Source organism: Dermacentor albipictus, unplaced genomic scaffold, assembly GCF_038994185.2.
Source record: "Dermacentor albipictus isolate Rhodes 1998 colony unplaced genomic scaffold, USDA_Dalb.pri_finalv2 scaffold_12, whole genome shotgun sequence".
Classification (NCBI taxonomy): Eukaryota; Metazoa; Arthropoda; class Arachnida; order Ixodida; family Ixodidae; genus Dermacentor; species Dermacentor albipictus.
The window spans coordinates 13535596-13551604 of record NW_027225566.1 but is presented as its reverse complement, the minus strand read 5'-3'; positions in this window follow the sequence as shown (position 1 = coordinate 13551604).

Sequence of the window (16009 nt, the reverse complement as noted above, 5' to 3'; positions counted from 1 at the left end):
CGGAGTGAAGCTGGTTGTTAAGCTTGCTGTCTACAGTGGCTTCTATGTGTTTTATTGCTGCCTCTGTGCGTTGTATTGCAGTCTGTGTTATTTGTTCTAACTGGGTGCGTGTAGCGTCCATGAAGGCCTGCACCTGGGCGTGGGTGGCATCGACATAGGTTTGTAGGTCAATGATGGCCTTGTGTGGAACCATCTCTTATGGTATTTGTGTGAGCTGTATCACTTGTTGTTTGAGTTGTCTGCTTTCTTTTGTGAGTGTTTGTATCTGTGAGCGCATGGTCGCAAGTTCCCCTTCAAATTTCATGGATGGTGGCGTCTGTGGTTTTTTATACGAGGGGGAGGCTACTCCTGACCAGCTTACCTTGTGTTCTTTGGTGGTAGTCCTCTTGAGTGAGGCTTCCTTGGTCTTTCATTGGTGCGGCTGGGGCCCCTTGCCTTTGAGCGCCGTGGTGGATGGTGCTGCCTGCTGTTCTTGCTTGGGCGTCGACCGAGATAACTGTCTGAGTGACTGAAAGTGAGGCCGGGGGCGACAGCAGGAGCGGCACCTGGTCCTCGGGTTGGAACCGGACTGGGATCCGTAGATGCTCGAAGACTCCGAGTAGTCGAAGTCGGAGTCTTCCCGCTTGGAACTGAACCATTGCGGGCGAAGGTCAGCCGCCTTAGTCGACTGAGTGACCGGGCGCGGCTGTCGTTGGGTTTTGGGTGTGGTGGTGGAGCCAGGCTTCCACCTGGGAGGAATGCGCTTGAAATTGTTGTTGCACTCTGCACTCGCCGCTACTTGATGGTTGTGGAGGCACTCGCGGGCTGAGCTGGTGCGTTAAAGCAAAATGAACAAAAAATGAAAGGGAGCAGTTGAAATGCGTGTAGTAGTGTCTAGTATTGCCCCAGAGAAAAAGAGAAATATTTTGTTTGGTTAATTTGCTGGTATAAACTATAAAGGCAAGTGTGAGCACATTTCCCTGTATGATTTATTTTTCATTTTTACAGCGTTGTGCGGAATTCAGAGTGCGAGTTATTTTGTCAATTATTGTTATATTTATTCATTTATGGTGCACATTGCAATCACAATCTTGAAAAATCCTGATTCGAATCTAATACAGTCAGCAAAACTTTCCTACGTGCAATGCTTCTTGAATATTTTTCAATCAATTCTGTGATATTTTGCCACTCTTGCTGCAGTGTTATTCAGCATGTATCAGAACTGGGTGCGTGTGAATGTTTTCAGACCTATAACAGGTTCTGTAAAGTAGATTAGTATTCTAGCAATACTCCTATCAAAGTTAAAAATAATAGAGGATAATATGTTTCATGAAAGTTAAAATCACTGAAAATAATTAGAGAGGTTGAAAATAATTAAGCAGAGAGTTGTTCAGTATTGGCTACCTAGTTACACTTAGTGATGGCAGGCTCAAATCAATTCTCTCATATTTTGCCACTCTTTCTGCAGTATTATTCAGCATGCAAAGAACTGGGTGCATGTGAATGTTTTGCGATGTATAACAGGTTCTGTAAGATAGATTAGTATTCTAGCAATACTGTTACCAAAGTTAAGAATAATAGAGGATTATAGGGTTCATCAAGGTTAAAATAATTGAAAATAATTAAGCAGGGAGTTGTTAAGTATTGGCTACCTTGGTCCGTAACCCTTAATGACCATCGGTTATCTTTCCTCCTAATTACATGCCCTGCCCATTTCTATTCTTGATTTCAATTAAGATCTCATTAACTCGCGTTTGTTCCCTCACCCAATCTGCTCTCTTTTTATCCCCACCATTATTTTTTCCATAGCTCGTTGCGTCGTCCTCAATTTAAGTAGAACCCTTTTCGTAAGCCTGCAGGTTTCTGTCCCGTAGGCGAGTACTGGTAAGACACAGCTGTTATAGACTTTTCTCTTGAGGGATAATGGGAACCTGCTGTTCATGGTCTGAGAATGCCTGCCAAACGCACCTCAGCCTATTTTTATTCTTCTGCTTATTTCAAAGAGAAGGCAAGCTAGCATGGGGCGACAGAAAGTTAGGTGGGCGGATAAGATTAAGAAGCTTGCAGGGACAACATGGCCACAATTATCGCATGACCGGGGTTGTTGGAGAACTATGGGAGAGGCCTTTGCCCTGCAGTGGGCGTTGCCTGGGTAATAATAATGATGATGATGACGGTGGTGCAGAAAACAAAGATAATGATAAATAGCGAGGCAAGGGAACAAGAATTCAGAATCGGAAGTCAGCCTCTAGAGTCTGACGCAATACGTTAACCTAGGTCAATTATTCACAGGGGACCCTGAGCATGAGAAGGAAACTTACATCAGAATAAAACTCGGCTGGAGCACATACGGCAAACATTATCAGTTCCTGACTGGAAGCTTACCACTATCGTTATAAAGAACGGTTTGCAATCACTGCATTCTACCGGTGCAAACATATGAGGCAGAAACATGGAAACTGACAAAGAAGCTCGAAACAAGGACTGCACAAGGAGCGATCGAAAGAAGAATGTTAGGGTATATTCTAATTAACAATAAGAGAAAAAAATGTAGCTGGGCAGCTCATGAAACGCGTAGGTTAGATGACCAGTGGACCATTACTGTTACAGAATGGGTGTCAAGTGAAGGGAAGCGCAGTGGAGGACGGCAGAAAACTGCATGGGGGGATGAAATTAGGAAATTCGCAAGCACAAGTTAAAGTCGGTTGATGCAGGACAGGGGTAATTGGAGATAGCAGGGAGAGGCCTTCGTCCTGCAGCGCACATAAAATAGGCTGACGGTTATGATGATAACTATATAATAAAATCAGCACAAATGCTATTGCTCTTTGAGCGACAGCAGCTTCTGAAAAAAAAGAAAAAATATATAAAAAACACGTGCATGTCGTTCTTCACTGCTTGCAGTAGAGTTACGTGCATGCGCTGGTTGTCTGCACTCATGCAAATGTTTTCACGTCACTATTAATTCGCTTGAGCCAGCTCTATCTGCATTAATGAACTTTGCGAGCAGCAATGCCAACATCGGGCACTATACCATAAACCTATTCCAATATGTTTTTATTCCAATTTTCTGACGTCAATTTACGTAAGCAACAACGCAAACATCGGGCGGCAACCCGCAGTGCTGCTTGAAAAGCCCATCCTAATTAAGTCCCCGTTTATAAAATCTCAATTTTTGTAAGTTCCAAAGCGAGCACTTTGTCTGATCTAATTGGCTGACATGAGCCGAGGAGCACGTTCAAGTGGCGAAGGTTTTGGTGCGGCCGAGCCAGCGCAGCGAAAGCAGATAACCCGGTGAGAAGGGTGGTGCCGGCGTCTGCAATTGGTCCCTTTCACCGTGCTTAGCTTGAGGTGGCTTGTCTGAAATCGCGGTGGGGTGCAACGGACAGTCAAAAATACCGCTAAAACAGATCCTCAGCAAAGAAGAGTTGGTAGAGCGATGTCGTATACGGGCAGGAAGGGCTCGATAACGTAATACGACAACGGAAAAAGTTTTGTTATACGCACATAAACCTATCCCAGTAGCCAGTGCCTGAGCGATCGGCGGCAGCCATCTTCTATTCCTTTCGGAACGGATCAGTCTCTTGCCATTATGGAAAAAGAATCCAGTTTTGTTCGGCATAATATTGCATCTTTAACGTGTACAGGTCACTTTGACGCTGGGAGTTTTCGCGGTTTTAAGACGTCACGTGGCAGAAAAGCGAAGCGAATGCACCCACAAAACGCTTGATCCATAGCAGAGGGCTAATGGAGAAAAAAGCGTCGAAACAGAAATAATCGTTTCTTTCGTTTGGTATATTCATGCATAATCAGGATGCCCATATTATATCATATGAAGCATTTTGATGGTTTCCGATGACGTGACGCGACAGAAAGGCGAAGTGGGGGGATGGGGTCCGAAAATGTTTGGACCAATCGTGGTGGGCTGCTTCGCGAATTGGGATACAAAAGTTCGGAATACCTTTACGTTGCAGTGCCCATGATTAGCTTTTATTACTTTCTTTCTCAAGCAATGAAACTGGCGAGCACGACATCAAGGTACCCTAAGTTAGGCATGCATACACGCATAATGTGAGCCGGCAAAGCGACATCGAAACAACAAGAATGTGTTTCGCTCTTAAAGCTTTTCTCTCCGTCCCTTCGCTATACAGTACCGAAAGTATGCGCTATATATTCTGCGCGCAACCTAGCCTGTCCTGCTACTCAGAACCGGATGGGTGCACAAAGAACCATGAATGTTCTGTCCATTGTTGCTTTCTACTCAGATCTCGCCCACTGGCAAAAAAAAATAATAACGTGGTGACTCTCGGCCTATCGGAGGAGCTGGGACACATGGGCTTAACTTGCTGGGAGCTCGGTTTAGCGGAGGCAAAGAGAGCATGAGAACGGAGAGGCGACTGGCTTGATTGAAGAGTAAAAGCAGGTTTACACAGTGGCAGCGGTGGCGCTCCAGTCGGGCAGACACCTCGGTTCCAAGAAAGAGCAGGGTGCAATAATACCCACGGCGAAGCAAGGCGAGGTAACTGGATTTCTAGAGCAAGGGGCATTGACCCTCACTGCGAGGCACGGCGAAGTAATGGTCGGTCGTTACAAGGGCTCCAGCCCCTAGAATGCTGGAGGCTTAAGTGTGAATGGCGGAAGGAATAAAGAGGTAATGTTAGAGATAGGCTCGTTTCACATGGCCGCACGGCACTGTCTCTTCGTTGCCGTGAACGTCAATCTTCAAGGTTTTCCCTGAGCGCGAAACCACATGAAAGGGGCGTTCGTGGGAAGGAGTCAATGGTGGCTTGGTAGAGTCGCACAGCAGAAATACGTGCGTGGTTGTGTCCATTGCTGGGAAACTAAACACAGCTGCCCGCGGGCGATACGGGGAGGGGGGGGGGTCTTGAAACTGGTCGAGCCAAGAATGTAGCCTATGTAGCCTTATTAAGTGCTGCAAGGCCGCTGGCGGTGTGCTTTTCTGGGTCACTAAAGACTGGCCTGGAACGCCGTTTGCTCATTCATAGAGCATTTCAACTGCGCTGACTCCGATGTCACCCTTGATCGTTGTCCGCAGCCCCTGTAGTACTAGGAGCAGACTTCCACCCAGTGCTGTCTGTCGAGCGTGGCGGTCAATGATGCCTTCAATTGTCGGTGGAGACGCTGGACCATGCCGTTGCTCTGTGGGTGGTATGCTGTGGTGTTATGAAGGCGCGTGAAAAGCAGTCTCGGCAGGGCAGAAAAGAAGGCGCTTTGGAAGTGTCGACCTCCGTCAGTAGTTATGCGCAACGGGTATCAGTAGCATGACACCCACGTAGCAACGAATGCTTCCGCACTGTTTCGGCTGTGATGTCTTGTTGAACCACGACCTCAGGCCACCTTGAATACCAGTTGACACACGTGAGGAGGTACCTCAAACCTTGGCAGGGTTGAAGAGGCCCCACCAAGTCTAAATGTACACGATCAAAACGGCTCTCTGGTGGTCGAAACAGCTGCACTGCGGAGTGTGTAGGCCGGGTCACTTTCACGGCTTGACAGGCTTGGCAGCTTTTTGCCCAGCTTCGAACATCTTTGTTCATCCCTGGCGAAACGAAGCGCTTGCTCATAAGCCTCTGTGTCGTTCTGATGCCGGGATGGCTTAGCTCATGCAGTGAATCGAATATTCGCCGCCGAAACTCATGGTGCACGAATGGGCGAGGAGCTGCCTGCGATGTGTCACACGTGACCAATGTTCTTGTGTACAGATGCGGCACCTCCGCAAGCTGGAGTGACGAGTCTTTTTTGCGTAATCGGGCCCGCGGTCAGGTTTGATTTGCTGGGCGTAGGCTAGAGCTTTAAAACCCACACTGCCAGCTGGAACAGCGCCGATCTGTGACAGTGCGTCAGAAGCTTGATTTTCTGTCCCAGAGATATGGCGGATGTCCGTAGAAAATTCGAGGATAAAGCAAAGTTTCTGAAGCTCAAGGTCTGAGTACGAGGAACTGTTATTCTTGAAAACGAAGTTTAACTGCTTGTGGTCTTTCAGAATGTAAAAGCTGCAGCTTTCAAGAAAAAAAAACGGGAATGCTTGACCACGCAATGGACGGCCAGCATCTCCCTCCCGAAGGTGCTGTAGCGAGCTTCTGTAGGTTTGAGGCATCTTTAGAAGAAGTGCAGTGGCCTGAAGTGTGTGTCATCGTGCAGCTGCAGTATTGCACCCACTTCCGTGGCCCATGCGCCTAGCATAAGGCGAGTTGGCGCGTCGAGCGACGGATGAATCAGTAACAATGCAGTCGCCAACCGCGTTTTGGCTTCCCGGAAGGAGTGTTCGCGCTCGGAAAATCAGTTGAAGGTAGGCGTTTTTTTTTTGTTTGTTTTGGAGTTGCGACACAGCAGCTCAAAGTGACCGAAGAGCTTGCGCACAGGATCGTATGAAGCGCCTCTGAAAGTTTATGAGACCCCGAAACTCGGGCTACTTTCGAAAGGAGGCTTGGAGAAGGAAGTTCTAGATTGCCCGCACCCGTGATTCAAGCGGCTTGGTTTCTTGTGGTGAAATGCGATCACCGAGAAAATCCAGGAGTTCAACTCCGAAAATGCTTTTCTGCGGCTTTAGCACCAGGCAGTATACATCCATTTAGAAGGGTTTGAGGGCGAGCTAGTCAGTACGGGTCATTAATTTTAAACAGCACCCAAAAACACACGTACAATGTAAAAGCACAGGACCAGCGCTGTAAACAGCGCCAAAAATCAGAAAAGCGCTCCTCCTGTGCTCTTACTTGTCCGTGTATGTTTTGGCGCTGTTTAAAAGGAATGACCCGTATTCATCCAGTCGCTCAAATAGGAAGTGAAGGTACTCTTCGCTGTGCGACTTGCAACGGGAATGTCGTCGAGGTTGGCGAAAATGAACGAGAGTCCACGGGTAACCTCATCCACGAGCCTTACCCTTATGAAAATGGTTATGCCCTTTATGTTTACTGTATGTTTCCCGCAGTTCACATGAGGAAATGTCCTTTATGTTTCCTCCATGTTGAAATTTGGCCACTGCTTTTATGTTTCCTTCGTGTGTTCTCCCTTTATGTATCCCTTATGTTACCGTACTTTATGTTTCCTCCATGTTGAAATTTGGCCACTGCTTTTACGTTTCCTTCATGTGTCCTCCCTTTATGTATCCCTTATGTTACCGTACTTTATGTTTCCTCCATGTTGAAATTTGGCCACTGCTTTTATGTTTCCTTCGTGTGTCCTACCTTTATGCATCCTTTATGTGGCCGCAGTGATGAAATCCTGTATTTTACGTAGACATGCATAGATGAAGAGTTCCGTGTGCACATTTTATTTTTAAAAACATTTCCTGGGTTAAAAAGTTTTGCATTGGTTTTCATTGTAAGGTTACTGTACCCTACATGATGCAGCGCACGGATTGGAACTCTGCTATGGCACAGAAATTCATGCCAATTTGTTCTAAAATTACAAAGTAATTAGACTTCATAGATTATTTCAGTATAACACTTGGAGTGCCATGTGTACGTTCCTCACTGCAGTGCTGCTGTTCTAGTTATGTCTTTGTTACTAATATAAAATGTAACGTTTGGATAGAAAGATCAGGTTGGATCAGTGCTCGCACTTTAAAAGAAAGTTTTGACTATAGTTTGCAAAGGTTTGTCTGAAACTACGAACAGTTTATTGGACTATCTGGATGTTACTGCAATTTGCCACGTCTGCTCACAGCAGACCTCTGGAATGCGGTGCTTGGGACCTGAAAAACAAAACAAAAGCCAATCTTTTTGACTCATTCAATATTATTCATATAAGCAAGAACAGCCTGGCCTGTATGCACACAGCTAAGAAACGTGGAGCAGTCAAAAACAGCTCATAAAAACACCAGGGCAACACGGAAGCTTTTAACTAATTGTTGTTTGAAACAGACTGAGCTGCCAGTCCACTCAGGTATTAAACTGCTCACAAATTCTTTTAAACATTTCTGCAGCAGCTGCTAAGTAGTACATGACATTTAGGAGTAGGCAACTGGCCAACAAATCTTTGTGTGCCTGCTTGTACAGATGTCTCGTAGTTATATCTCAAGTGGTTACACTGTTATATGGTAAAATTCAGGCGGGAATAAAACCAGCAGCAAACATCAGACTACCTGGGAAATTATCACCAAAACTTAAATATCTAGTAAATCAAACGCGCAATCGATTACGAAGGGTCTAAAACCTAGGCCCCGATTTTGTAGCGATCCCTTTTCAGATGCTACTCCTTTTGCTCATTGATCTGACCGACATTCGGCTATCGTTATTAACTAGAACAGCCAGCCATGGAAGGTGGGTTATAAGAGTGGCAAACATCGAGCGGAAAGCATCGCAAGAAAATCGCATCCCTTATTAGGCAGTGCTACAAGCCACTGTCTTTAACAATCGCAGGCACTGACATACTGTTCTTCGGATGAAAATATTAATGAAAACGAGCGTCTGATTGACATGCCTCGATTAAAAAGAAATTTCGCTGTTGTTATGTCGGTCTATATTTGCCCTACAATATAAAAGACAAATACGCGAGCACGTCGAACACAAACAATGTAGACAAGTTCTCGCGAAGCTGGACTTCAAACTGAACACTATCAATAAAGTAATCTTCACACAAGCTAATATCTGTTCAAGTGTCAAACATGGCAGTCGCGTGCCAACTCGCGATGCCCGTGACACATCGACATGCATTACACACGTAACTTGCGGAAATTCATATCTACGGAAAGATTTCTTGCCGGGAAACTACCGAGAAAACAGTAACTTTCAGCGTTTACGTAAATATTTGCCCATTAAGTCCCAACGATCAGCGGTGGTAGCACATCACTCCATAAAGCAAGTAAGCGGTAAGAAATAATACATTTCACGGAAACTCCCCTCGTGAAACGCTTTGCTAAATGTGCAGAGCAACATGGTCAACATACGCTCAGAACGTGTTCTGTTGTCGTTCCACAAAGCTTACTACATGAACCAGAAGCTGCGAGAATGCGCGCAAGCGTCAGACCTGCTTAACTTCAATGCGGTCGGCAAACGGCTCCTTCGTCTCGCAGGCACCACGCGACGACGCTCTTTCCGGCGCGAACACTGCCGAATCGCCGATGAACACCCGCGCACGAAAGCACAACTTTCAACAAATTCTTCCACGCACCATAATTGGAAGCCACAGTACCAGGTATTCCACGAGCGAACGCGGACAGGCGAGAACAAAGGCAGCTCGGACGGGCGCTGTAGTACACATAAGACACTGGCGTATCACAGGAAACATAAGGCGAACTAATGGCGTTACACGAGTCCAGAGGTTTCTTGATGGTTATTGCACACGGTACGGATCACAGCTTGTTTAGGCACTTCGAAAATATGATTAAATTACCGTGTAACCGCTCACAGCAACACAACGTGGCCCAGCTCACCGTCAACCGTTACACTGCGGCAGCGCCGCACTGCGGTTAACAAGTGAATTTAGCCTCCGAGATCTGCATTTTCTTTTAGGGCATACAAGTTGAAAAAGCACGGCCTTCGAGATTTAAAAAAGCGTACCTGGAAGGAAGGCTGGTATTTAAACACAAATTATTGAGTTTAAGGTGTCTTGGTGTGCTGCCTTGTTTTTTAAAGTATATACAGACATTTTAGACGAACTATGCACGAACTTTTGCCGGCGGACACGAGCCAATCAGCGCGCACCATGTGCAGCTCCGTCTTGCTTGCCATGGCGCACGGTGTGCGGGCAGCCGCGATAGCTGTGACACCCACCGATCAGAAATTGGAAATCGCCACACATATGCACGCTTCTTATGGCGCCCAGTGGCGTGTTTTTGAGAATGTAAGGACTTATCTTGAATAGGTGGAACCATATTTCCCGTAGCGTAAGGAATAAAGGCAACAAAATGTGGCGATGGCTGGATTGCAGCGGCAGCGGAACTTCGGTCAAAGTGAAGCAGGCGTACTGCTTGTATGCTCGCGTAATCAAATACGGCCATACCCCGCACACAACTTTCATACTCAGCCAACTCACAATTATAAATTATTCAGTTCTACGCCCAAGCAAGCATTTACGGGATCCGCGCTGCCCTTCTTCTACGCGTGCGAATACCGACACAGCAGTTACTCGTACAGCTACGTGGTCAGCGCGAAAGTGACGAGAACAGCTACTTAAATGGTTGTATAATCATATACGCTCACTAGCAAAGCGGCAGATTGGCCGCGGAGGCGTCCGCCTCTATTGCGGTTCATGTAGCGCAAGCCATCGAACACTGCGCGTCGTGCCACCGCGTCTCCAGCCGCCGCGCAATTGTTATTTGTCGTGAGGGATTATTCGCTGCATGAGGCTTTGATGTACGTATGTAGTGTTGATGGCGCGTGGTGATCAATACGGCCAAGATAGATAGGGAGGGGGAGGCAGGTGCACCCCCCCATTTTTTTTTTACTTTGATACGCCAGTAGTTAAAGTTAATACATCGTTCAGGTAGACGACCTATCTGTAGCATGTGTAAAAAGATAATCACTATATATAAGCGCACTTTATCTTACCTGGATGTGCCCTCGAGGGAGTACACAGCCAGGTAACATAGAGTGCCCACACAGGTAACATAGTGCTCATATATATATATATATATAAGCCAGGTATATAAATTAAGTAGATTATTTCCCAAACTGGAGGCGAAGCGGAGCATCTGAAAGGCGCCTGCTATGAGAACCGTCTTAAACACTCAATCAACTATATTTGATAGCCGAGCTGGCGCACAACTTTCATGAAATTCTTGCATATTAGGTTAAATACTGCAGATTTCTACATATGGCTTGCTACTGCAGAATAGCAGGTTGAAAAAATAAGAAATACTTTATATATTAAGAGAATGCATGGCATAAATCATTATATACACCATCCTATTTCATGGCATGCTCGATTTTCCGCACAATATAGCCACAATTAGTGCCGGTCGGCATGTCTAGTGCGAGGGGTGCAAGCAGTGCCTTTTCCTTGAATCTGCCAGTGACTAACATACAGTACAGATAGCTCTAACTGTACTATTCGCAACAGATGCTTACTGCGCACATTCTGTTACCTACATGTGCACTCAAGTGCACATGTAGGTAACATATAAAGAGTGCATGCACCATATATACATTAATGCTCTATGTTACCTACGTGTGCACTGAAGTGCACACCTAGGTAACATCCCGCCGTAAACACAAAGGGCACATACTACAATAATTATAATAAGGGTTGTTTTCTTGGGGCAAAGGAAAGGATAAGTCAAGATTTAGTACTTACAATGACTCTGCAGAGTGTATCAACGGCTGTCACAAAGTACAGATATATCTGCCTGTATTATATGTACAGACAGTTGTTATGTGCACTCTATGTCACCTACATGTGCACTCAAGTGTACACTCAGGTAACACATAGTACACACCCAGTTAACATCCTGCCGTAAACATAAAGGACACATCCTAGAGGCATAATAAAGGTCACTTCATTGAGGCATACGTTAGGATGAGTAAACATGTGGTACACACAAAGTTGGCGTCCCGGAGGTCACACAAAGGACAAGGAATCATAAAGGTCACATAGGGCACAAGAAGGAAACATAAAGGAAACATAAAGGCAATGACCATTTTCATAGGGGTAGAAAAGTTTGTGCCGCATTCTACAGTTCGTATGACATACGGACAAATTAAATAAGCAAAATGGAGTTGTGATTGCTGCCTTCGGAGTGTCGTTGGGTTTGAGAGCAATTTGGTGGTACGCGCTCATCTGATTGATCTTGCTGTATGCTGGTTTCCTGCAAGACGGCCGCCGAAATCATGTATGTGGCGAAGCAGATATTGATTCGAAGTAGTGATTACATTCAAAGCTCGGTAATCACCACAAGGCCCCAGTCGCCACTGTCCTGTTTTTTAACCATATGGAGAGGTGAAGACCAACTGCAGGAGCAAGGTTGAATTACGCCGAGCTGAAGCATGTGTTCGAACTCATGGCAGACGAATTCCAATCTCTGTCCAGCGAGCCTCCGTGGCCAGGCCGTGATAGGTGGGCCGATTGTGGTGATATGATGAGTCACCTTGTCTTTCACGGGAAGTGCATAGTTTCGGTGCTTCTCGAGTCACGGTTACTCAGCAAGTGCCTTGTGGTACGTTGAGACCGGCCGAAAGGTACAGATGCCAGATGAGGCCAAGTACAGCGAGGCATGCGACGTTAGCGTTTAGGCGCCAATCGCGAGCATCGACATCTAGGTTTCAATGGCTGACGAAGTACACTCCCAGTATGGCGAAGCTGACGTTGGCGATCACAAAGATCCATCTGTGCAAGAGCCGAAGTCCGGTGTCCAGAGAAATATAGCGGAGCCGATACGACATGATGCCAGTGTTTTTCACTGCGTCGAGCGTGGGTGTGGACTTGTCGCTTTGGCGATCTACGGCCATGGCGGCAACGATAGACAACTCGGCTCCGGTGTCGACGAGGACGCGGGTGCCGGTGATGCGGTCGACTACGAATAGGCGGCTTGCTCGATGGCCGATGTCGCATGCCACCGTTAGAGGGTGGAGTGCTGCGACTTGCTTGTTCGCGAAAGCGACAGTGGTACCAGCACAAGTGCCGCGGCGAGTATATAGGTGCACTGCAAGACTGTGAAGGCGAAAGGTTGCGCCGAAGTAGGTTGCCAGTTTTGCCATCAAACCGCAGCTTCTCCAGTGCACTGATAAATCAGTTGACTGTTTTTGCAAGGCGGGAGAGTTGGTATGCAGGCTCTGAGGCTTTCGCAACGGTGGTAGGTAGCTGTGCCGCAGTCAACCAGTCGCATATTTGGTTAGCGACTATACTTAGCCAATCGAGACTCGTCTCATCGGAACCCACCAGTACCATGCGTGCGGACTACGGGAGGCGTGGCAAGAACAGCTCACGCAAAATTAGAAGCTGGCTCTCGTTTGCGGAGTTCTCACCCAGTAACTGACGCAACAAGCGCAGGAGTTGTGACGGTCGTTGGTCACCAAGTTTCTCGCAGAGGAGCTGTGGGGGCCTACTCTGTTGCTATGGTTCGAGACACTGCAGGACGGTGCGCTTCAGGTCAACGTATGCTATGGCTGAAGGCGCACCTTATGCCAGGCGTACCTTAGGCCAGTAAGTCGTCTATGGCATCTGCGTTATGCCGGAGCGTAGTGCGGCGACGACGAACGAGTACACTTCGCTGTCGATGAACTGATGCACCGGAGTTGAAAATGGGCCTCTACTTGCATAAACCAAACTCGGGGGTTCTTTTTTTCAAAAGCTGGGACTCTGAAGCTCTAAGGTGATGACAGGAGACGATGTGAGCAGGAGCAGTAGCAGTATCATCCATGAGTAGTGTTTGAACAAAAAAAAGTAAATGTCCTGGGCCATCACTTTTTAGGAGCTCGGCTTAGCGGAGGCAAGGAATACACGTTTTGGCAGGTTGAGAACTGTATTTACTGCGATATAAACTAGTGAGTGCAGGAAACCAAGTTATTGCAAGGTAAGTACAATTGTCATATTTTTGTTATCAAGTTTATTGTTTCAACAGAGGGCAGTGCGGAATATGTGTATTCTTTTTTTACAGACATAGGGCGCTACAACGTAAAGCTACTGCAAACTTTTCTATTCAAATTCTGCAATCAGACCTCCACGATTGGTCAAAAACTTTGTTAGACCACCCCCACTTAGCCTGTGTGTCACGTGACGTCCCGAAAACTGCGACAGCTCCCTATCTGATATGACGTGTACACACTGATTGTGCATGATGGGACCGAACAAAAGAAAACATTTTATTTCTTATTCGACGCCTTTTCGCCATTAGCCCTATGTTATAGGCCGAAAATACTCGGGCTTAGCCGACTTCGTCTGTCTGTTACGCGACATCACAAAACCGCGAAATCTATCCGCGTCCAAGTGACGTGTGCGCGTTCAAAATGCAGTACTATGCAGAACAAAACGATTTCCTTCAGAATAGCCGGAGACTTCCCCCTTCCGAAAGGGATAGAAGATGGCTCGCCACCGATCGCTCAAGCACTGGCTACTCGCACCCGCCGGAGAGCATGGGTTTATTTGCGTATAATAAAACATTCTGCGTGGCCATGTAACATTTTCGAGCACATTCGGCACGTTTATGACCCCACTCTGCCAACGTTTCCTTGCTGAGGATCAGTTTTAACGCCATTCTTTACCTTCTGTTGGACGCCGCCGCGACTTTCGACCAGCCACCGCAAGCTAAGTAAGGGAAAGCGGACCACTCGCAGGCGCCGGCACCATCCTCTTCATCCGGTTACCTATTTTCTGTGCGCTGGCTCGGCCCCATAGAACCCCTCTCCACTTGAGCGTGCCTCTCGCCTCCTGGCAGCCAATTACAATCGAAGAACCCCTCAATGTAGGCAATGTTATTCGTTTTGAAATCTATGAAAAATGACCTCCTATAAACTAAGAGAGCATTTGATTGGACTATTGAGGCAATGCTGCGGGTCACCGCCTGAAGCTTGCGTCGGCGGTTAAGCAAGCTTGACATCAGGAGATTGGAATAAAAACATATTGGAATAGTTTTACGTTATAGGGCCCATAATGTACGGACGCGACTTACCAACAGGGTGGCTGTAACACCGCGACCTTTTTTTCTTCGTAGACGCTGCTGCACCACTTCAGCGTGAGTTGAAATGCACTGTATGTGTGAAAACACACATTTCGGCTGGGACACTCAACAAGACCAAAGTTGGATTGTCGTAATTCATTACTCAGGAAGTACATTCTGCGAACTCATTGATGTTCTGAACCTTATGCGTCGCTAGAATCTCTTGTTTTGTTGCTTGGGTGTTTAGCATGAAATGCATATTTTTCTGTATCTCTGTTCTAAACGCTTATGCATTCCCAAAGGCTAACTACGGCTATCCACAAGCACTTACGAGCATAATTCAGCATAATTGGCTAGTTGGAACAAAAACCCACTATTTTGATGGAGCGGAGTTTTCTACCAAATTTTTCCGTCTTTCTGTTTTTTTTTTCGGAGGAACTTTCTTTGGAGGGATCGTGCCAATGAGAGGTTGCCTTCAATTTAAAGAACGCCATCATGGGCCATGCAGTTCAATTGAAATACAGGCTGCATGGGAAGAAATACACGAGATCCTTTTTAACATGTGGCTATGCGGGGAGGCAACAGGTGATATGTGTTCACTTTCATTCTCTTGTGTCCCTTGCATTTATTCTGAACTCCTCGCAGTGTATGGATAATATAGGTATATGTATTGAATGCAAATGCTCTCTGTGAGAAGCAGGAGGTCGACATCAATCAAGCGCAATGGTTCATAAAATTTAACTCCGTGTTTCAAATACGCGACACCGTGTGCAGAAAGGGCCCATAAAGAAAGAGGAAACACGCTTTTTTCGGTCCGGTCATTTCTACACATAGTTTTGCGTCTTCAATAGCGTAAAATTGCTTAGATGACGGGATAATAGGCGATAAAAGAGGAGAATGGTGCTGAGCATTATCAGCAACGCAACAACACAGAACCAAGCTTAGTGCCGAATGCGAAGCGCAGAGTGAATGAAGAAATAATTGTAGCAGGTTGGATTAGCCTCGTGAGTTGATAAGGTGACATAAATATTTGCAGCGGGAAAGGCACTCGTAGGCGGAAACAAGACAAAAGCTTGAGACTACTTCATCAGGCTTCCAGGTTAACTGACTCGTGCGCTATTGGTTACGATACCATGTGATTACGACACATTGATTCAGATGCACGTAAACTATCCCTTCTAAGGACATCCTGTGCATTTGGCGCGCGTTTTTAAGTGATTGCTATTAGAGCACATATAATTAATGTTCTGAAACGCGCTTGAGATAATCGGGCACCAGTGTCGTTACCGGGTGGGAAGCTGTCCAACGAAGCGAAAAGAAACGCGTTTTGTAAACTTGTTGTGTCAATGCAACTTTAACACGCGTGATGCCAAAGCGCAGCATCAACGGCATTTGTTTATTTTTTATTCATTTTGTGTGGTCTCAGGGGCCAGGGGCACTAAAGAGCAGAGTGGATACATCAACTGCAGAAAAACG